This window comes from Dipodomys merriami, unplaced genomic scaffold (genome assembly GCF_024711535.1).
Source record: "Dipodomys merriami isolate MVZ:Mamm:240054 unplaced genomic scaffold, mDipMer1.0.p SCAF_13, whole genome shotgun sequence".
Lineage (NCBI taxonomy): Eukaryota > Metazoa > Chordata > Mammalia > Rodentia > Heteromyidae > Dipodomys > Dipodomys merriami.
Genome location: NW_027202604.1, coordinates 19,866,256 through 19,874,335, shown reverse-complemented (window position 1 = coordinate 19,874,335; position 8,080 = coordinate 19,866,256). Strand labels below are relative to the sequence as shown.

Sequence of the window (8,080 nt, the reverse complement as noted above, 5' to 3'; positions counted from 1 at the left end):
CCCTCTTGGTCAAGCATGTGCTCAGCATGCCAGGAATAAGCCAAGGAGAGGGTTGTCAGGGTGGGCTCACTCCCAACTCTCTAGCTCAGCTCTGTCTGTGCAGGAGATGAATCAGGGCCTGTTGGTAAAGTCCATTCCAGAGCTTGTCTGGAACTTTTCTTGAGTTCTGGATGTTAGATGACCTTGATGAAGAAAGCCAGACAACATCTCCTGTAGCGCGTTGTCCCCGGTGTCATTTGGCAGGTGCCAGCTCTGGGCAACATTCCCACTACACTCATTCTCCAGCTTGGTCTCTGTGACTCCACATTGCTTGCTGGGCATGCTGAAGAGCATGCTGATCTTTCCCAAACTGATGGAAGCGGATAGGAGACACAACACTTGCTCATGGAAAGTCCTGAGGCCTTGACTGTGATGTGGTGGGGAGGTTTCTAGACCTCTAAGTCTTTACCTTGAAAGAGGGAGACTGTTTCTTTTATGAATATGCACTGAAAACACAGTCCAGCCAGTGGAAAACTTTTTAAAAAATTTATTGGAGATAGAGTCTCACCGACTTTCCTGTCCGGGCTGGCTTTGAAACGTAATCCGCAGATCTCAGCCTCCTGAGTAGCTAGGATTACAGGCGTGAGCCACCAGTGCCCAGCCATTCACATTCTAATTGTTCTTATTATTACAAATTCTATCAGTTCTGAGATACATTTTTTTAACCTTTGTAGCCCTGCTAAAGGTGCATCTTAGTATTAGTGGTAGATCATGATTTAAGTGTCGGTTTTCTTAGCAGTACGTTAAAAACTGGCCCAAGGGCTGGCAAGGTGGTTCAGTGGTAGAGCGCTTGCCTTGCATGCCTGAGGCCCTGGGTTCGATTCCTCAGCACCACATAAGCAAAAAGAAAAAAAGCCAGAAGTGGCGCTTTGGCTCAAGTGGTAGATCGCTAGCCTTGAGCTGAAGAGCTGAGGGACAGCGCCCAGGCCCAGAGTTCAAGCCCCACAACTGGACCCCCAAAACAACAACAACAACAAAAAAAAAACTGGCCCAAATGCTTTTGTCTTATTTTGCCTGAAAAAGGGCAGCAGAGTTGTTTTAATGGTGCTTAGCCCGCTGTGTCCTTGGTGGCCAAGGGTATTCAGCTGTATTGGTAATTTTTTCATTGCTCCATATAGATGGTCTATCAGTGAACTATGTTTCTCTTTGACTTGTCTGACTAATATGCAAATAAGTTTGAGGGACAGCTAATTCACTTTTCAACAGAATCTTAGCCACACAACAGTTCAAGTCCAGTGGAGGCACCCTGCTCTTCCTACCTGCAGGGACCTACAAGACAGCTTTTCTCCAGGCTCTACACTGCAGCATGACTTCCAATCCCTTGCCATTTCTGAGGCCAGCAACTGAGTGACAACAGGAGTGGTATGGACCCCTGTGGCAGAAAGTGGAAATGGGTTACTGGTTGTGGCTTAGGCTGGCCATCATACAATGAATGCCACTGTTGTACTCAACTGGAGAAGCTAAAGTGCCCCTGAGTGAGGCCAGGATATTCCCTCATATCACTTCTGCCTAGGCCAGCAGGTGCTGAAGTTATGCACGGGTCCTGGGGTTATAACGAAGTTACCATTAGTAAGCATCTACTTTGTCTCACTTAACTCTCCCAACAGGTGTGTAAAGCAGGTAGGAATAAGCATTCTCTGAAGCAATAATAAAGCCCGGGGTTCAAATCCCAGCTTCCCTGCTTGCAGTCTGCATAATTTTAGATAAACTAACTTTTCTGGGTCGAGCGTAAATGATGCTTGCTTCTGAGAACTGATGTGAGGATTAAACATTGTTATTGCTGGGGATTGCTAGACACAACACTGACCCTGAAAGGAATCCTTCACAGCCATCCCAGGGGACCACTCGGAGGCAACCAGGCACAGGAGAAAGATTATTATAAGGTTTATTAGAGGAGCCGTATTTCCCCAAAGAGGGAGCACATGGCATCCATCCCTATCCAGGTAGCAGGAGCGTCTTGGGGGCCAGAAATGACGTAGGTGAGTGCTCAGGTGGGTCTGGGCAGAGAGAGGGAGTGGCCAGATGTATGGCAGGAACTCTAGGGCTGGGGGGAGCTCAGGTCTGGGTGGAGCTTAGGACCAAAGGTGGGCATAATACTAACCGACCTACTAGCAACATTCAAGGGAAGAGTTTCCAAAAGTGGTTACTCTGTTTCCCTGGCACCCTGAATGATGCTTGGTATACAGTAGGCATTCATAAACATCTCTCTCTCTCTCTCTCTTTTTTTATTTTGTTGATGATGGGGTTTGAACTCAAGGCTAGCGCTCTACCACTTGAGCCACAGCGCCACTTCCTGTTTTCTGAGTGGTTTATTGGAAATAAGAATCTCATGGACTTTCCTGCCCTGGCTGGCTTTGAACTGTGATCCTCAGATCTCAGCCTCCTGAGTAGCTAGGATTACAGGTGTGAGCCACCAGCGCCCAGCTCATAAACATGTCTTCTAAGGAAGAAAGGTAAGAAAGGCAATTTGTCATCTGTTCAGAAAGAGTAAAGTAGCTCCTGTAAGCTTACCCTATCCTGGGAACTACAGTGGGGTCAGGGAACAGTAGTGACAGTTTCTATTTGTGTTGTATTTTATAGCTTACAAGGCACATTGACAGTTTCTCATTTAAAACTCTCATCAAACCTAAGCTAGGAGGGGTATTTTTATTAGTATATTCTGTGTTTCTGAGGCCCTGTGAGGATTGGGAGCAGTAGAGCCCTGCAAGTACCTTTCTCCCTCCCCCCCTCCCCCAATAAAAGAGAATGATTATAAAGTAGAGGTCAAGGGGTTTAGCAATAAGGAGGTACTTGGTGACCTTTTTTGAAGGCCCATTCCTTAGCATGGTAGGGACAGATGCCAGAACTCAGGAACAGAGGAAGGTGTGGGCGGAGAGGAAATAAGTTTGAGTGTTTTGGCAGGAGAGCCAAGACGAGAAGTGGGACAGGAGCAGGATCAAATGATGGCCTTTTCAAAATAATGGTGACCTGGGTTCGGTTACCCTTTGGAAATGATTTGTTCTGGCTGATTGTTGACAACCGGAACTTAGAAAGGGATAAATCATGGCCACGAACAGAAGGATCACTTTGAAAAATGATTCTGCTATGCACAAGAATTTTCACTAGAATAGTCCAAGTGGCCAGTTCCCACAGGGAAATAGAATCGGCCTCCATACCATATCATCCTCATTTGAACCAGAATGAGATACATTTTCACAGGTGAGATGGCAGAGCGGGGGAGGGGCGAGGTGGGGACTTCATGTTGGGGACCGCCATGCACGCTGTTGGGAGCGGAAGCTGGAGCATTTTTCAGGGAATACTTTCTGAGAATGAGAAGGTCTGTGAAATCTGACAAGCATAGACCAAGCAGTTTCACCTTTGGGAAATTATCTTGGATGATACAATGTAGCACTCTATAGATACCTGCTGTTACGTTTTGAAGACAGTTTGTCCCTTCTGAAAACTTATATTGATGTGGAATCCCCATCGTGAGATATTCAGAGGATAGAAACAATCTGATTTGGGTATTTGGAGGCGACATCTTTGACAGGTGATTAGAATTAGAGTTATTAGGGCGAAGCCCCATGACTAAATAATCATTTTTAAAAGACAATGAGAGAGAGAAGCTAGGACATATGTGCTCCCTGTCTCTTGTCATGTGATACATGCCTGGTACGGCCATGGGATTCTGCTAAGTAAGAAGGCTGTCACCAGATGCAGCCCCTCAACTTTGGACCAAGAACATGAACCAAAAATAACCTCTCCCCTGATTTTTTTTTTTTTTTTTTTTGCTTCATGCAGTTTTCAGGGTCTCTAGTTCTTACGCAGCTTTCTTTTTTTTGCACCATGGCTGGTACTCTACCACTCGAGTCACACCTTCAGTCTAGCTAGTTAATTTGAGAGGGAATCACTTGAACTTTTCTTCCTGGGTTGGCTTTGAACTAAAATCTTCCATGTCTGTTTTCTGAGTAGCTGGGATTACAAGTGTAAGCCACGGGTGCCCAGATAAACCCTTTCCTTTATAACTTATTACTCTGTGTTACTGTATTTAAGGAATAGATTATGGCCTAATACATTTTTATATATTTATGAAGACATTCAGAGGGACATATTCACCCATGGTTTTTATAGGCCCATTACTGTATGTGTATGTCTCTCTGTGTATACATGAGAGGAAGGGAGAGACAGAGACAAAAACAGAGAGATATCACCTAAATTTCTATAAGTACATTAAACATTAAGGGACATCCATTCTGCCAGTATACATATGATGGGGCTCTCAATCTTTTAACACAGAGAAGGGTCACTCATACATAAATAGATGAGGAAAGAGACTTTATAAACTCATGATGGTATGTGTTAAATGACTGGGGAATGAGAAAGGGTTACTGTTCATTACTTGGGAGAAATTATAAGGAGTAGAAGCAACATTTTTTTGTTTCTTTTAACCTTTCCTTATTTTCTTCCCTACTGGGTATGGATTTCTTGCATGTATTACATTTAAAAGAAAATACTGATTTGAAAAATACCCCGTATGATCCTTGTAAATCTCTAAGTCTCCTTGTACACTTACAAAATCCCACTTATAAAAGTTTGTTTACTTCATTCTTTATTTTGGGAACACAAACACATCTACTGCATGAATATAAGCCCATAGGGCTAAATAACCACCAACAATGCAGTGTTCATAAGGATTTTGTTCTGCATTGACCACAGCCTCTGCAGCGGAGACCAGCAAGCACATTGCAGGGGAGTTACTCTCCTAAACTGTCCTTAGAAACCTGTCAACTGCCTCAGGGAAATTGTTGAGGATTTTGCCTCTTTCTAAAGTAACCGAGAGTCCCTCAAATCTGGTTGATTAATTATAACCCCCAAGGTGCTTATAACACAAAACAAAACAAGAAAAACTTTATCACCCATCCTCTCCCCGTTTTGATATAGTAATTTGAGGTCAGGGCTTTGAATTTTTAATTTTTTTTTAAATTCTTAAGTTGACCGAAATACGGAGCCAAGTTAGGAGACTCCTGCCTTGAACTGCTTGGGAATAGAAGTCTTGGGGGTTGGCTCAACAAGGGGAACACACTTAGAGTTGTCAGAAGCCATTAGCCACCACCAGTGGATGGAATTTACGCTTTTCCTATAACATCAGATGCAAAGAGTGCATCTGCCCCAGCCCTGACTGGAGGAGGGAGGACTGTTTTAAATCAGCCCTTGCCAACCATCTGGACTCTTCCAGAGCTTGTCCGGATAGTCTAGGGAAATGCAAAAGCTGAATGCTTGCTGAAACAGTTCCCCTTAGAGGCTACCTTTGTCAGAGGCTTGCTTATTGTTCAGTTTATGGGAGTGTTATCAGTCTTATAGGAAACTCAGTCTGCTCTTGAACATAGACCCCTTTCCCTTTTCCACACTCTGCCATGAACAGCATTATCCCAAGGTTGGTCTAAACTGGGCTTGAAGCAAGAGAACTGGCATTGTCCTTTCCCTCACCCTCCCTGTTGGTAGAGATTCAATATGCTTTGCTTTTGCTCACATTCACTTATAACAAAAAATTATGCATTCCTGCTTGAAAGAAAGCATCATTTTCTGATCTTGCCTGTCCCTCAGCTTCTTTCTTCCAGTCCCCAGTACTTTTGTACCCTTTGCTCCCAGCCTTCTGACCTGCAGACTGCTCCCTGAGGACTCCATGCTGTCTTCTAGTTATGCCTCTGCTCTTTCTTGCCCTTTCAGTTTGGCTGAGGACGGACCTTCTACCCTAAAGTCAACCTGCAGAGCGGGCTTCTCCAACCTTTGCCCCAGGTTAGATCTTGCATGCCTCCAACTTCATCTAAAGTCATAATTATTTAACTCTCTAAATGGTTATTTGTTTATATTTGCATGGAGTGACTGAGCAGTATTTCAGTATTAATGATGGTTTGGGGAGGTTGAATGGCTGGGGAATGGAGTGCACAGGAGTTGCCTCATTGTGCACAGATTTCCCGTTCCCTTTGAATTTTTGTCCTGTGTCCTTTTATTACCTATTGCAATAAACACAATTTGTATTTTTTTTTTTTTTTTGCAGAGTGGGGTCTGGTTGTGGGTCCTCAACTCTGGGCCTGGGTGTTGTCCCTCAGCTCTTCAGCTCAAGGCTAGCGCTCTACCACTTGAGCCACAGTGCCACTTCTGGCTTTTTTTCTTTTTGCTTATCTGGTGCTGAGGAATCGAACCCAGGGACTCATGCATGCAATGCAAGCGCTCTACCACTGAGCCACCTTCCCAGGCCCCCACAATTTGTATTTGAAAAGAACAACACACCTGAAACCATACAAGAGATTCTACTCCTCAGTTTTCTTAGATTAACACATCTTAGAGGCAGATTTCCAAATCTGCCTCTTGTTTTAAAAATCTTTATTTTTAATTTCACAAATAATATGGAAAATTTTTTTCCATTGTAAAATGCCAATGCAAATGAGTTTTTCTGCTACCAGGCATTTCTGACACAATACTCATGTAATTTCCATTCTGGTCTTAAGTGTGTTTCAAATTGAGCATATTAAAGCAATTTTTTTTCCCCTGGAGTGTATTGCAAGTCTGATGAAGGACAGTTGTTTATAAAACATGGACTTGAGGTGCTTTAGATGAGTAATGTTGGGGTTTGTTAAGGGGGTAATTACAGTGACTTACTGTCTGTTTTCCTATGACAGAAAAGAGATACTGGACTTTTCCACGCTAACACTGGAGAATTCCCCTATAAACAAGGGTAAGTTGGTTACCCAGGACTTTAATCAATGAGAACAAGGTGTCTGGCCTATCAGAATCACAACAAAGTGCCTGGCCAATCAGAATGGTAACTGGGTCAAAGAAAAGAATGCTTGTTGTAAAATCCTGTACTGGATTTTGGCCCTTGGCTACTGATTACTGGCTCTGGTTTAATGTCTTTTTCTTCATCTTTCTAGAAACACAGTTCATCAACTCTATGACATTAAAAAAAGAAAAAAGAAAAAAAAAAGACCTTGCATCCTACTTTAAACTTCATAATCATAAAAAGTATTAAGAAAACAAATTTCTATGACACTTAATGATATGTTCTTAACTGAAGTTGAGAGATTGTTCGCAGCCTTCGGACCTGCAGACTGCTTCCTGAGGACTCCGCGTTGTCTCCTAGTTATGCATCTGCTCTTTCTTGCCCTTCCAGTTCGGCTGAGGACTGCCCTTTTATGGTGTATGCAAAATAAATCTTATTTTTAACTTACATCCCCCCTCCAAAATAATACCATTCTTTTTTTGGGGGGGGGTTCAAAACTATTCTTTCTTTGTTTTTACAAGTGATGTATTCTTTTTAATTATAAAGGTGATATTGAGAAGGGTTACAGTGACAAAAATCAGGTAATGAGTACATTTCTTTTTGAACAGTGTTACTTCTTCCCTTGTTTACTCCCAGTTCCACCCCCCCCCAACTCCCATCCACCATAAGTTGTAAAGCTCATTTTCAGCATAGTGTCTAGTGAGTATCAGTGCTGAATGAGCTCACCCTTTGTCCTACCATTTTTGTGCTTCCCCTTACTCTCCCCAAACCAAACTTACATACAAAACAAAGGGTACTTCTGGGTCTCTATTAAGAAAACTTTGGCCTGTGCCAAGGAGACCTAGGGTTTCTCCTATTCCATCCTGAAATGTTTTCAGAGTGTCTGTTTTAATTCCGAGGTCTTTGATCCATTTGGAGTTGATTCTGGTGCAGGGTGATATATAAGGATCTAGCTTTAGTTTTCTACAAGTAGTTAACCAATTTTGCCAGCACCATTTACTGAAAAGGCTGTCTTTCTTCCATTCTATTTTTTTTTAGCTCCCTTATCAAAGGTTATATGGCTATAGGTCTGTGGGTTCATTTCTGGGTTTTCAATTCTATTCCGTTGGTCCTGAGGTCTGTTCTTGTGCCAGTACCAAGCTGTTTTGATTACTATGGCTTTGCAGTAGAGTTTGAAATTTGGTGTTGATATTCCTCCAGCACTGTTCTTTCTGTTGAGGATTGTTTTTGCTATTGGGGTCTTTTATTGTTCCATATGAATTTTTGGATTGCCTCTTCTAT

The 8,080-nt window shown here is 42.9% G+C and overlaps 1 long non-coding RNA gene across 1 annotated transcript; it reads left to right on the top strand.

Annotated features, from left to right (window-relative positions):
* Positions 1 to 2,446: 2,446 nt before the first annotated feature.
* LOC138824537 (uncharacterized) lies at positions 2,447 to 7,013 on the top strand. The gene is made up of 4 exons (XR_011371122.1): positions 2,447 to 2,492; positions 5,746 to 5,814; positions 6,699 to 6,754; positions 6,951 to 7,013. It is a non-coding gene; the product is annotated as an uncharacterized lncRNA (long non-coding RNA).
* The last annotated feature ends 1,067 nt before the right edge of the window (positions 7,014 to 8,080 follow it).